Here is a 14,968-nt window from a genome sequence, read left to right as displayed (position 1 = left end):
GTTTTGGATCTTCCGGCGGATCATCTGGTGACCACTTGAAGCCATTGAAACGCTTATATATCTAAAATCATTAATTTACTACATTTCATATAGTTGCAGAGAATAATCAAGGCCTACTTTGATCAAAAATACATAATAATCCAGATTAAGGTTGATCCGGGTCATCGGAAGGCCTTCCGGTGGACGCTCAGTATTTAGAACCAGGTTATGGGTTGATTTTGTTAAAATATTAATCAGCACTACCCATAGATGCCTGTTGCTGTGGATTTTCAGCACCACCTTGTTCTAGACGACTGGTACCTTTTCTCCCCCCCCCCCCCGATGGGCTCTCGGAAACCCGGAATAAAACCGGAACCACTTGGCCAATCTGTTCCAATTTTTAGTAGACATTTTTCTACTCACTGTGAAAATTTCAACCAATTTCATGGTTAAACAAAAAAGTTATACATATGCAAACATTGCTATTCGTATACCTGTTCGTAAAAATATAAACTGCACAAGCGCGTTAGGCCCTCCCCAGAAGTACAGCAGGTGGTGTTCGTTTGAAACGCTAATAACTTTTCGGGGGTAACTCGGATTCACATCCGGTCTTCAGCCAAGATGTAACGAATGAACAGCGCAGTGTATCTAGTATTCAGTCGGAATCGGACCAAAATACCGTACGCGAAAAAGTAAATTAGTAAATAATTAGTAATAGTGATACTGATAATGATGGTTTTCAAGAAAATGCGAGTTTTGCGTCAGTCAGTAATTTTAGGAATGGTAAAGATGGCTCTGTTATTGTTAAGTGTGCAACAGGAGCTAATCTAAATGATGTGAAAAACGGTATTGAAAGCAATCTGGGTGAAAAATATAGAGGTGTTGTTCCCACTTCGGTTCCAAGATTGAAAATAGTGTGCATGAGCGATCAGTTTTCCTCCGATGTCGTCATTGACTACTTAAAAAGTCAAAATGTAGACATCGCTATAAATTATGTAAAAGTTTATCTATTTATTTATTTCATCAAACGGTTGAGACTTGTACAAATACATATACAAATTTGTTTTTCTTAAGAATATTTAAACAAAATGTCTGCTATTCTATTTTTACTCCTTACGAGTATGATTCCGTATGGAGTTAAAATATTGTTTTAGTTTATGCCAAGACATTCAAAAGTCAATGGTTTCGTAGTATTGATTGTAAGACGCCATCATGCGATTTAATGGCCCAAACTCTGCATAGTTTGTGTGATGATGGGTTATGGCAAATATATATCGATTTCTGAGTTGTCGAGTAGGTGCTTAAAAATGTAATTTTGATAAAAGTTCTGCTGAGTTAATGCGCTGCGAAACGATATCGTTTACAAACAAAACGTCGCTCTTTTAAAGTTTGTATGTTTATAAGCATGCAGCGTGCTTATATAAATATATTATATCTATATATATATATAAACGATGTCCAACCTGCTTTTGTACTGATTCTAATCTTTCTTCGTGTGTGATTGAAAATGGAGACCATACAATGCTGCAATATTCCAGTATTGACCTCACATAGGCAATATATAGTGTTTTAATTGTGTATGGGTCCTAAAAATTATAGCAAAAGCGCTTGATAAAGCCTAGTATGTTATTTTCCCTTTTAATAATTGTATTGTAATGGTTTATGAAAGTTAGTTTCAAGCCTAAGATAATCCCTAAATTTGTCTGCATTCTGATTTCCTAATACAATTGAAATGTTTGATGGTGTTCTTTTTCTGCTAAATGGTATTAAGTTGCATTTTTTACATTCAGTTATAATAGGCTTTTTTACACCATGTGTAGAATTTGTGTATTTTACTCTGGAATATATTGATGTCTTCATCATTTCTTATTTCCAAAAAGAGCTTCATGTCGTCGGCATAGATATGATTTGAGAATGAAGGAAATGTCGTTTACATACAAAATAAAAAGATGGTGTCCCATATGTGCGCCTTGGGGGACTTCTGACGAGACTTGAATTGGGGCGAATTCTTTACGTTGAATATAATTATTTGATGTCGGTTAGTTAAATATGATTCAAGCCTTTTCATTGTACCGTACGTTGAGTCCTGGCTCAATTTCAATTTTTTTCAATTTGAAGAGTAGCATTGGTATGTCAATTCGGTCAAATGCTTTGCTAAAGTCCTTATAGAGGGCTTCTACGTGGTTTCCATTATCCATTGCATTTAATGTATAGTCTATATATTCAAGTAAATTTGTCGAAGTCGAACGTCCTGTCGAACGCATGTCAGTAATTATATTTTTGGTTTGAAGAAATAATTTTTCATTTACAATTGCCTCGAAAAGCTTTGGAATACAAGATGTAATGGCTATTCTACGATAATTACGTACGTCAACTTTTCCATATTTTTGGGAAGGTTCCGGATTCCAGTGACATATTAAAAAGCCGAAACAATGGAGCAGTGAGTTCCATTGCTAGACTTTTTAAAAATACTGGAGGAATTCCGTCAGATCCATGACATTTTTAGGCGTCTAAATTCTTTAAAGCCTGCAAAATATCCTGCACTTGAAGTTGATTGACGCCAATGTCCCTTGACAATTCTGGATAAAATACAAAATAATCGTGGTCGCGATCTTCTTCAGAAAATGTCGTATAGATTTCTTGAAAAAAGATTACAATTTTTTCCGTCGTCGTCACGGTCGTCAAGATGCATTATTGATGGAAAATTGTCGGATTTTAATTTGTTTTGTACGTAATTGAAGAAGTTCTTTGGACAGGACTTTATTTCAAGTTCAGTTTTCGAATTTAATTCTTCAAATAGATAGCCAAATTTTCACTATTATTGTGTTTGGAAAGTAGTGAACATGTTTAAAAATCCACGCTTCACTTATAACAAGTTTAGTGTTGTAATTGAAGCCGATGTCGATACGAATAAATGTTTGTTATGTGCGAAAAAAGTAAATGTAGGGTTTGATCGGTGCTCGATAGTTCCCTCGATTAATGTGTTGAGATGTGGAGAATTTGGGCACACGAGCATGGATTGCAAAAATTGTGAGAGATGCTCTAGGTGCAGCCAATAACGCAAAACGTCGGAGTGTACGTCAACTGTATTGAAATGTGTTATATAATGAGCGAGAGAAGGATTAGTAATTTCCATTTAATTCCTCTACCTTATTTGCTTATCCTTGACAGATACGCGTATTTCGTCTAAAATATGCAGACTTCTTCAGTGTCTTGTACTAATACTCGAGTATTAGTACAAGACACTGAAGAAGTCTGCACATTGTAGACGAAATACGCGTATCTGTCAAGGATAAACAAATAAGGTAGTGGAATTAAGTGGAAATTACTAATCCTTCTCTCTCTCTCATTATACAGGTATTCCACTAAGAAGCCCACATTCATCAGGATGTGTTATATGTTTGAAAATGAATAAAGAACGAAAAATAAACTTGGACGTCACCCATGCCGCATATATTTCTGAATGTTTGCTCTATAAAATACTTTTTGATCAGAAGAAAAGCAGCTTGCGTTTCAATAAATAGCAGCCAAGTTCCAGGAATGTGAAGCATTTTGATTTTTTGTATTTTAATATTGAGGGGTTGTGAACAAACTACGAAACTCATATTGTAGAAACTGAAGCTTTTGATCAGTAAAGTATTCCGGGATACATTGTTGCTGCTTGTTTATCACATTCTAGACACACTGGTGGTGTTGCTATTTATGTCAAAGAATCAGTTCAACTCAACCTTCGTACCCACGAAGTTATTGATGGTAGCTGGTTCTTGGGCAATACAGTTGTGCCTGGCATGAAGATGGGTTATTATGGTGTTTTGTATCATTCTCCCAGTTCTAGTGACCAGCGTTTTGTTGAAGTTTTAGAGAACTGGCTCGAGAAATTCTTTGATTCTAGTAAATTAAATATATTGGCTGGTGATTTTAATATTAATTGGCGTGTTAAATACAATTCGAATAATTTGAAGCGTTTAGCTGAGTTCTTTTCAATTTAAAAAAAAACCGTTGATGAATATACGCGTATTTCCAGGCACAGTAGAACTTTAATTGACCACGTTTATTCCAATTTTAATTCCATTTATTCAGTTACGGTTACTGTTTTGAAAATAACCCATCATGAGACCTTAGTGATTAATGTATTAGATAACATTAATAACAACGATGAATTAGTAAAATTGAAGTGCTGGAAAAAATAATCGAAACAGGCTGTTTCGAATTTTGTTGAGAGGAGCGTGGATTTTCAATTCGCGGCCGGTAGCTTAGATGAATCTACAGCTGTTCTAATTAACGCTTTGAAAACGTGTACCAATCAACTAGTTGAGCAAAAGTTTGTTGCTTTGAAAAACTCGAACAGCTGGTACAATTTGGATCAATTACAACAACGATCTCATTTAATCGATTCCGCGAAATTACCATACATGTAGTTTTACTTGTATGCAATTTAAACTGCTTATACTTAAACCACCGACAAACCGACATGAATGACCATAGCAAAAACAATAAAATTTTTGACCAAAACACATTACTGACATCAGGCTTCGTGTTCGCGAGAAGTATTTAGCTAAGTAATGAACCCCCATGCAAAAGTTATGAATTGGTTCGTGTCTGATCTATTGTGGACAAATTATTTTTGTCTAGATAAAAAAAAATATCCTATGGGTTTGACAGTTCGGATCACTGCACATTTAAATCTGCCGTCATTAATATACATAATAAATAACAGGGGCCGTAAAAACACTTCCCTGCGGCACTCCAAGGTGATTCCCCACGGGACTGGAAACAGAATCATTGAAAACAGTCCTGTTCCGTCAGACAAATAGCTTTCAAACCATTTATACGCAGTACTCGTAATTCCAAAGCGCTTGATTGGTCTTAACGATAAGGGCCTAGTCATTGTTTAAAAGCGCGTTTAAAATCCAAGAAAACAGCAAAAATCGTAACTTTACACTCCAAGTTATTTTTCCACTTCGCTAATACCAACTTCAACGCGGTTTCACAAGAATGACTTTCCCGATATCCCGATTGTGCTGGTATCAACAAACTTTTACTATTTAAATACTCCAATAGCTGGCCTTTAACAACAAGTTCTAAAATTCGTAAAAAAAAACGTCGGATTCTCTTGCTGCGCGAGCAAAATTTTGACACGCTGCTCCTCTTGCTTGGACGTCATTTTAAAAACTGGAGAGCAAACGCTGAAAACTCATCATAGCAACCAATATATATACACTCAACTTCAAAATGCAACATTTCAGGTTTTTTTAAAATGTATTTTAACAGAAATACACCAATTTTTTGCGCGTTCCAGACTTTACGTTTGACTTACACTGATAAATTGAACTATTCCCATTTTGCTTGAAATTTAATCAATTTGACATTAAACTCAGTTTAATCATATCGAATGATTGAAAATTAATCCTCTCTTTCTAAAAAATGAGCATCTTATATCAATCCCAGTTTAATCATGGTTGATTAGATTGTAGGTTATCTTTTTTTGAATATTTTTTAATCATTTTTGATTCTATTCTAAAAAAAATTGATTGAATTTTAATCTTTTTTTATTATATCATGCATGACTACTGCCGAAGTAATCATGGCTCGGACTCAATAAGGTGAAGCGGGAAACTGCATACTTTTTAAGCTTTTTTGATTTAATTTATCTTTGAGTGTATGTTTGAGCAACCTTAAACAAGCTTGTATGATCGATTCTATTCGTCGACTTTCTCTTTCGTTAATAACTTGAGCATATAAGCGTTTCTCGTTGTGTTTGTAATATTAGATGCTAGATAAAAGCTTATTTTATCGATCTGTGTGCTAAAAATACCTGGGAATGTCTTTACATGACCATGAAGATACAAAGAGAAAGGCGACGAAGAGAATCTGTCAATATTACTTAGGACCTAATGCGAGCTAAGAGTTGGACGCCTGAGCTTTTCCACATTTATACCGCTGTGAAGCAACTGTAAACTCTAGAGGGAATTTATATCTGTAACTGAAACCAGTTCGATTTTGTTTGCTAGCCTGGTTAAAATGTCATATTTAATTATCTTAAAGATAAATCGTCCAGCTCAAACCATCAGGTGGGACCATCATCATCATCAACATTTATCACGATTATTTTGCCGCGCAACAAATCAAACATCTATGTGGACGGAGCATAATTTCTCGATGTTTGCATCAGCTGTCTTGGATTGGCAGGTAATCGAACCAAAGAACCAACAGCTTTGGCTTCAAGCAAAATGTTCGTGGATGACGTTTCTGCCACCGGAGTGGTTTTGGTGCGCTGGTCAAACGTCAAAAATCTCAGTTCACTGGTTTCGTCTCGATGAGCGAGAACGGCGAGATCTATAGGTGAGGCAGAAGGAAACTAGCCGACTCTTTCTTTCTCTCGATCCGACGAGAACACCGAATGAATGAAACAGTCGACTAAAGTTTCCTTCTGCCTCACCTATAGATCCTGCCCATCGGTCCCGTCTCAGTTGCACATTTGATTTTTGAGGTTTTGTTTCCCATTCACGACGACCTCCGCGATGTCGAATTTGAATTTAAATAAAATTCCTTTGAATTTTCTGTCGATTGATACTTCGAGAGGGAAAAACCTTTCAAGTGATTCGTGGAAATACTTTGGAAAAAAAGATGTATACTAAGAGTGACGTGAAAATACATATAGTGAAGGAGAAATTGTTCTGCTCTCTATGCATGTCAATGTCTAAGAAGAGGCCAGATGATAAAACAAACAAGCAAATCTTAACCGATATCGAAGAATCTGGAGATTATCTTGATATGGATCAGCAATACGCGTTATCTAGTATAGAGGAGGAGCTAGATGATGCGAGTTTGTGTGAAACGAATATCAATGTTCAAATTTTTTTTAATTGCGTTAGCTTTACGGAGCCGATAATTCATTGTTCTTTGTTTGTAAAAAAATTCACTTAATTCTATGTTTAGTAGGAGTTGGTCCGTTGGTTACTCGAGGTTAGAGAGGTACATTGTCAAAAAAAATAGGATCAGGGGAGGAGCTTTGGGGGTAAGGTTTCTTTGTCTCATCAGAGCGTTGTCGCCAGTATGTATATACTCATCGAGAAGGCGGGACAAGACATACAAAAACTAATAAAGAGAGACAAAAGACAAAGTAATTAAATTCTTATACTACAAATTTTAAGAAACACATAAACCGACTGCATACAGCAGATATCGCGAGTTCCCATCACGTCTCTGATAGGAACATGGGGTTGTCTTTCTTGGGCCTCAAGGGTATTCAGAAGTGGCTCTCTGGTGGCGTCATTATCCGCACATTGGACGCCAAACTGCGTGATCGATGTCATCGTAACCGTTTACACACCAACAGATGTTGCTGTCCACGAGGTATATTCTATTGAGATGAGCATCTAGTGAGTAGTGGTTGGACATAAGTCTAGTCATCACGCGAATGGAGTCACGACTTAAGCCCAAGCCTTAAAACCACTTTTGCGAGAGAGTCCGCCCTCTCATTGCCTGGGATTGAGCAATGTGAGGGGACCCATACGAAGGTAATCACATATGATCTTTCGACCAGCACACTCATCTGCTTCCTTACCTTTGAAAGGAAATAAGATGAGTGTCTACCTTGTTTTATCGACCGAATAGCCTCGATCAAACTGAGACTATCCGAGAAGATGAAGTAATGGTCTGCGGGCATGTTGGAAATCATCCCCAATGCGAAATTGATTGCTGCCAGCTCAGCAACAAAAACGGAACAAGGTTGCTGGAGGTCGGAAGGCGCTAGAGTTTTCATTGAAGTCACCGAAGCCAGTGGATCCACTGAGACGAGATCCGTCTGTAAAATATCTGTTCACGCAATTGACTTGTTGGTACTTTTCAGTAAACATACGCAGGATAATAATAGGTCGAAGTTGATCGGGAATCCCATGAGTTGCTTGTTTCATGGTCAGATCATATTCAATTGAGGAACTACGATTGGTGAAGTGAGCACGGTCTGGAGTATAACAAGGAAGACACATATCCGAGGATACGTAGTGGTGGTAGACTCTTAAATCGAGATTGTGTGTTCAGCCCAAGAATTTCTTCAAAATTTTCAATTGTAAGTGTGCTCGTCACTCCGCATTTGATTAGTATTCTGAGAGAGAGCTTCCAGAAACGGTTCTGGAGGGGTGTTACTCCTGCCAGAACCTCAAGACACATGATATGCATTGAGTGCATACAGCCGAGAGCAATACGCAGACAACGATATTGAATTCGTTGCAATTTTATCAGGTGACATTTTCTTGCCGAGAGAAAGCAGAAAGAGCCGTACTCTAGAACAGAGAGAATAGTTGTTTTATAAAGCGTTATGAGGTCTCCCGGATGAGCACCCCACCATGTGCCGCAAATTCAACGGAGAAAGTGATTGATTTGACATTTGACATCTGTTGACATTTTTGCTGCGAATACGTAATATGGGTATTCCAAGTGCACTTTGAATCAAACCAGACCCCAAGGTATTTGAAAGACAATGATTGAGTAATGTTTCTGCCCAAAAGATTAAAATGCATTTGGGCTGGGTACCCATATAAGAAACCCATCACCCAGCATTGGGAGCTAGCTGGGAGCCCGGGACAGACCAGCTACTATTCGATTCCACTCCGATTCTCACAAGTGGACCACCCACCGCGTTCCATTCTGTCGGCTGTATCGAACCACTTCGACCCGCTTAGTCTTACAGCACCAGTCATCATACGGGCAAAAATGCTACTGCAGGAGCTCTGGCTGCAACCCTGTGGATGGTACGAAGAAGTAAGTGACACTATACGAGCAAAATGAAACACCTTCTACACCGAGCTACCGAAAATTTCATCTTTCCGAGTCAGCCGATACGCATTTTTGCCAAACTTCACTGCAATTGCAACACAATTGTGGATGCATCTCAGCAAGCATACAGCGCTTGCATTTATGACCGATCCACCAATCCCACAGGTCACATCGACGTCCAGCTGATTGCATCGAAATCGAAGGTAGCCCCACTCAAGCGATTATCCATTCCCCGGCTGGAACTGTCAGCAGCTGTTCTCGCTGTTAGATTGCATCGAAAAGTCATCCTCACACTGGATATGGCCATATCGGCCTCATTTTTCTGGTAAAATTCCACCGTCGTACTTGAATGGCTGCGAATGGCGTCGTGAATCGGGTATCTGAATTCCCAACCACTACTCCGGGATCACGTTGGCATCACGTCGCTGGCAAGCGGAATTCAGCGGATCTTGTCTTAAGGGGGATGAAAGTTGATGATTTCCTCGGCAGCTATCTTTGGTATCATGGAACAGTGTGACTTAAGCCTCCCGAAGCAGTTTGGCCTGTGTTAATGCAGTAGCAGAAAGGAAGAACGGAGGACATCCTTGAGTGGCGATCCAAAACAAACCCAGCGAGAATCCGATATTTTGCACGTCATCCTCCTACAATCGATTGATGCGAGTGACAGTGTATTGTTTTCGTTTCATCAGTGCCTATCGTCGTCAAACGTCAAGCGACCCTGTAGAAAAGACAACATTGATCACTGTGGACGAAATGGAAATGGTTAGTTAAACTCCTACCCAGCTCCCATCCATTTACACGGTTAGTTGCCAATCATTACCACCTGAGACTCAGAGTTGGTTGGAAATGCTAACATGAAGCTTTAGTGTGATAATTTATTAGCTAGAGAATGATCATTAGAAGAGGGTAGGTGGCACTTTGAATGTAACTACTCAAGGCGGGAGTAGCCGTCAACAATGCTGATGGTACAGCACGCAACAACCATCCTACTGCTTTCTCTCTGAGATGACCACGTTGGTCATGACGAGAGGAGCAACACAATAGTTGGGTAAAGAAGAATTGCATTATAACACACCATCGACTGGAAATGCTCTCGGCAACGTGGGGCTTTAGGTAGTGATGAAACGTTGCTAGAACTATTCCACAGACGTAGTCATTAATGAGCAAAGGCGGACGCACACCTTTTGCCTATAATTAATTTTTTTTAATTTAAATTTCCGCGTACGGGTTAGACAAAAGGTGTGCGTTTGACTTTGTACTGTCGCATTATTGGCCCTTCGCTCATTTTCAACTATCCACCTACCCTCTTCTAAATATCATTATGGAGCTAATAAATTTTCACACTAAAGCTTCATGTTAGCATTTCCAACCAACTCTGAAAATTGCAAACTCTGAGTATGAAGTAACATAACAAGACTTTGAATACACCTGAGACTGTTACACGGTGGTGGCCGTGTAACCCTAGCAGCCATCCGGCAAGAATACTGCCCAATTCAAGGACGTAGATTAATCAATGGCATCGTTAGAAGCTGCTTTCGATGCGCTCGTGCTTGACCCGTACCCACCAAGCAACAAACCGGACAGTTAACTCAAGACGGATTCACTCCTAGCCGTCTGTTTTCAGTGACCGGAGTTGACTAAGCCGGCCCAGTATACATCAGGCCAATCCACAATCGAGCTACACCAACCAAGGCCTACATCAGCGTGTTTGTATGCTTCGTCACCAAAGCCGTACACCTGGAGCTTGTGAGTGATTTATCCACTCCCGTATTTATCCTGCACTACGAATATTAATCGCTCGTCGTGGTTATCCTGCACACATCCATTCCGATAACGGGAAAAACTTTCAGGGTGCCCAAAACAAACTTCGCAAATTATACCAGCTGATGCAGAAGGAGAAGACGACCGGTGAAATAGCCACCCACTGTACAAACTAGGGTATGCAGTGCCATACACAGCAAAAAAATAATTTTGATATCACATCAAAGTGGATGCACTTCAATCGTGTCAAAAATATTGTGTAATATTACTGACCGAAATGGATAAAATAATCATTAATACAGTGCATGAACTGACATTACGCTGTTTTTACTGCATTTGTTTATTTTTGTGGCCATAAAAATTACATGAGATTTTCGTGCTCGTCTTCTTGGATGCAATACTAAAATTTATTTTTTGCTGTGTATGGCACCGCCGAAAGCCCTACATTTTTGTGGGTTGTGAGAGGCAGCAATGAAGATCGCGTAGAAGCACTTACATCGACAGTTCGGCAACGCAATGCTCTCGTTCGAAGATATGTCCACCGTGCTGGCAAGGGGGACAAAAATCCCTGATTTATTCAAATTGTATCAAAAACTTTTTTTTTCCACGAATTGATTAATTTATGAATAAATCCATTTTATCCGATATAATCGCGCTCAAATCTTTAACATGAATGGTCGTTTTTTTTATCGATCACATCTCTAACATATCGGATCACATCTCTAACTATAACATGACAGATAACGATATTTTGAGGACGTCGAAGAAGGATCGTCCCTTCGCGATTCAATAGAGATAGCTAAATTTGATAGCTGATTTTGAAGCAGCATTACATTCTATTCACAGTGCTCAAACACTTCCAAATCGGGTCCTGATTAGCCTCTCAAAATTTGATCTCGTTTGGTTAGAAATTAACTTTACACAAATAATTTGAAGTTTGTATGGCGATTACTATGGGAAATCCAAACATTTTGTTCATTGAAGAGATGGAGGATGTAGGAAAAACAGGTTTTTTTTTAAACTTTATTAGAGAGATTTAAGGAAAAACAGGTGCTATACAAATAACATTATTGGTATTTTTTTCAATTATTTGGTTCAATTTAAAGTAAAAACATTGTAAAAAGTGACTGAAAACCCCTAGATTGTTTGTTTTGATATGTTGACATTTTTTGAAGCAAATAGCTTGACCTGGTGCATTTGAACACGTGATCACACTTGATTCAGTAGAAAAAACTACAAGGGATAGCCCAATGAAGTTGTACGCAATGATGACTTAGGACAACGTGGTATGATATAATAAATATTTTTGTTAACTGCAGCAGGAGCTTGTGTTTTGTGTAGGAATAGGAATTCTAGCGGGGTTCTCTCTGTTTATTCTCTTTAGTTTGGCTATGATTGCCCTCAGATTAACCAAGGCGCGTACAACCCAGGTGGTTTTTGTTGATTCTCTTGTATTTCGATTGGAATATCACTGGAAACGCACTACTTATCTGGAACTACCCCAACACAACAAATGAATGCAAATAATTGTCGGTACTGGATTAGTAGTGGTAAATCTCATACCAGTAACAACCAACTTAGGTTAAATCTAACAACCTTAAACTGAAAAAATCATCATTCGATCACATCCCTACCACCTTTCAAATCCCGACAAGAAAGTTAATCAAAAACACCTTTTTAATTCATTTGGTGGCCCTGAAAAGGGCCGGTTTTTTGTCTGAGTCGATGATGCTAATTTATCCTCCGAAACCGTACAGAGTGCGTCCCTGTCGCTTCAGAACGTAAACGATATCCATTGCGGTGACGGTCTTCCTCTTAGCGTGTTCTGTGTAAGCAACAGCGTCTCGAATAACGTTCTCCAAAAACACCTTAAACACGCCTCTGGTTTCCTCGTAAATAAAACCGGAAATTCGCTTGACTCCACCATGACGAGCCAGACGGCGGATGGCAGGTTTAGTGATGCCTTGAATGTTATCACGCAGCACTTTTCGATTACGCTTTGCTCCTCCTTTGCCGAGTCCTTTACCTCCCTTGCCGCGTCCAGTCATTGTTTACGATTATAGATGTATCGTCGGTGAAGATTGAAACGAAAGTGAACAAAAATTTCAAATTTCGGCTTTTTTATACCTACTCGAGGGTTAAATTCTTCTTGTTAGTTGTTATATTCTTGTTCTTTCATCGTTTCTGATTGGTTGCACACAGCAAACGCATGTTATAAAACAGAATGGAAGTCGTTTTTATTTTTTATTCTAGTTTGCTTTTATCGAATCCACATCGCTCCTAAGGAAAATGGCTCGCACCAAGCAGACCGCTCGCAAGTCCACTGGAGGAAAGGCTCCTCGCAAGCAGTTGGCAACGAAGGCCGCTTGCAAAAGCGCTCCAGCCTCCGGAGGAGTTAAGAAGCCTCATCGCTACCGGCCAGGCACCGTTACCATGCGTGAGATCCGTCGTTATCAGAAATCGACCGAACTGCTGATCCGCAAGTTGCCTTTCCAGCGACTGGTCCGTGATATTGCCGAGGACTTCAAGACCGATCTGCGCTTCCAGAGCTAAGCTGTTATGGCTCTACAGGAAGCTAGCGAGGCTTATCTGGTCGGTCTGTTCGAAGATACCAACCTGTGTGCCATCCACGCCAAGCGTGTCATAATCATGCCAAAGGACATCCAGCTGGCTCGTCGTATCCGTGGTGAACGCGCTTAATTTACCGTCGAAAATCTTACAAAACCGGCCCTTTCCAGGGCCACTACAAAGACTCCATAAGAGAGTTATTTAAGTGAACTTTTAAAATTCAGATTTAGATCGGCTAAGTTTGTTCTGTGGATTCTATGCAATCAGTAACGGAGCAAAACTATTCCGTGTACGGGTTAAAAAACATGCTCTCAAAAATGTACGTTCAATTTGTTCACGCGTTCGCTTTCTGACGCGGGGTTGGCTTCGAGATTTTGAAAACAAACATACATCCTGGTCCCATACATCCCATGAGTTGGGCTAGCAAATCATCGCGGACTGGCACTGTTCACCATACACGGTACGGTACATGGGTCGAGCCAGAGACGATGTTTAATAAGAGACGCGAAGACTGAAGTCAAAATTTTAAATATTCCAATCGAGCAATGTACACTAGGGTGTCCCAAAATTGCACTATGTCTGGAAATCCGGGAGCTCACCCTCCAAATGATAGCTGAGGGTGTTACAAACAAAATTTTGTATGGCAACAACTCTGGGATATGTTGTTTAGAGGTCGCCCCGACGAGATTTTTGAAAAAAGTCCATTTTTCATAGCTATTATCCATTAAATATTTTTAGTTCTTTAAATTTCAGTGAAATCTCACCCTTTTATATTTTTAACAGATTCCCAAGGGTCAAAACTATAAGAGAAAACATTGCTACGGCATGTTCTGTGTCCAATTTGTTAGTTACAATTTTTCAAATTCTCTAAAATGATGTTTTTTGTTGTACTTCACTGCATTCAATCATCAAAACTGGGTATCAAACATAGCGTTATTATCAATCAATGCAGCGAATATACAGGAAATTTCATAAGCAAAAACTTTGCCGAAGACACTTTAACTAAGTTTTTAACCGTTAAAAAGTTATTTGTAATTTACTGTGGAAAGAAAAGTTCAGAATTTGAATAATTGCAGTATGTCCACCAGCAAATCAAACTATCATTGAAATCGATAAATACAAATCATCTACCTTGTTGCAAATCACTTGATAACATTTGTTTCGAAGTTTCTAGAATTCAATAGGAGGATATATGAGCGGAGAGGGATCACAGAATTTATTAGTTTCCATTTGATTTCCGTAGCAAGCAGAACCAATAAAGAAAATCATGTCACCAAAAACCAAGCTCAGGTCGGATCTCATCACCGGTATTGCGAGGAAGCATTTGCCCAGAAACCGTTTGCCGTCGGAGTTGGCCGTCATCAGGTACTTTCGATTCAAGCATGAAACCCAACAATTTTCAATCGGAAAGAGCATTTAAGTTGTGGCTAGCGCTATGTTTGATACCCACTTTTGATGATTGAATGCAGTGATGTACAACAAAAAACATCATTTTAGAGAATTTGAAAAATTGTAACTAACAAATTGGACACAGAACATGCCGTAGCAATGTTTTCCCTTATAGTTTTGACTCTTGGGAATCTGCGAAAAATATAAAAGGGTGATATTTCACTGAAATTTAAAGAGCTAAAAATATTTAATGGATAATAGCTATGAAAAATGGACTTTTCTTCAAAAATCTCGTCGGGCGACCTCTAAACAACATTTCCCAGAGTTGCCGCTATACAAACTTTTGTTTGTAACACCCTAATGCACATTAAAAACATTAGATAATAATGACAATAAATATGGTACTTGGACGGCATCCAAGTAGCAACACAAATTATGGTACTTGGATGCCGTCACTGAAAACACCAAGCGCAGACAGTCACGGCCATGTATT

The 14,968-nt window shown here is 39.0% G+C and overlaps 2 pseudogenes; one reads left to right on the top strand and one right to left on the bottom strand.

The window, feature by feature from the left end:
• LOC135713528 (histone H3-like) overlaps positions 1–12,566 on the bottom strand; it is a 55,121-nt pseudogene extending 42,555 nt beyond the window's left edge.
• Positions 12,567–12,807: 241 nt separating this feature from the next.
• Positions 12,808–13,485, top strand: LOC135713529 (histone H3.2-like; annotated as a pseudogene).
• Positions 13,486–14,968: the final 1,483 nt, after the last annotated feature.

The sequence above is a fragment of the Ochlerotatus camptorhynchus genome, unplaced genomic scaffold, assembly GCF_037179485.1.
Source record: "Ochlerotatus camptorhynchus isolate MF236.1 unplaced genomic scaffold, CSIRO-AGI_Acam_v1.1 ptg000563l, whole genome shotgun sequence".
NCBI classification, from domain to species: Eukaryota; Metazoa; Arthropoda; class Insecta; order Diptera; family Culicidae; genus Ochlerotatus; species Ochlerotatus camptorhynchus.
This window is presented reverse-complemented; position numbering and strand designations above follow the sequence as displayed.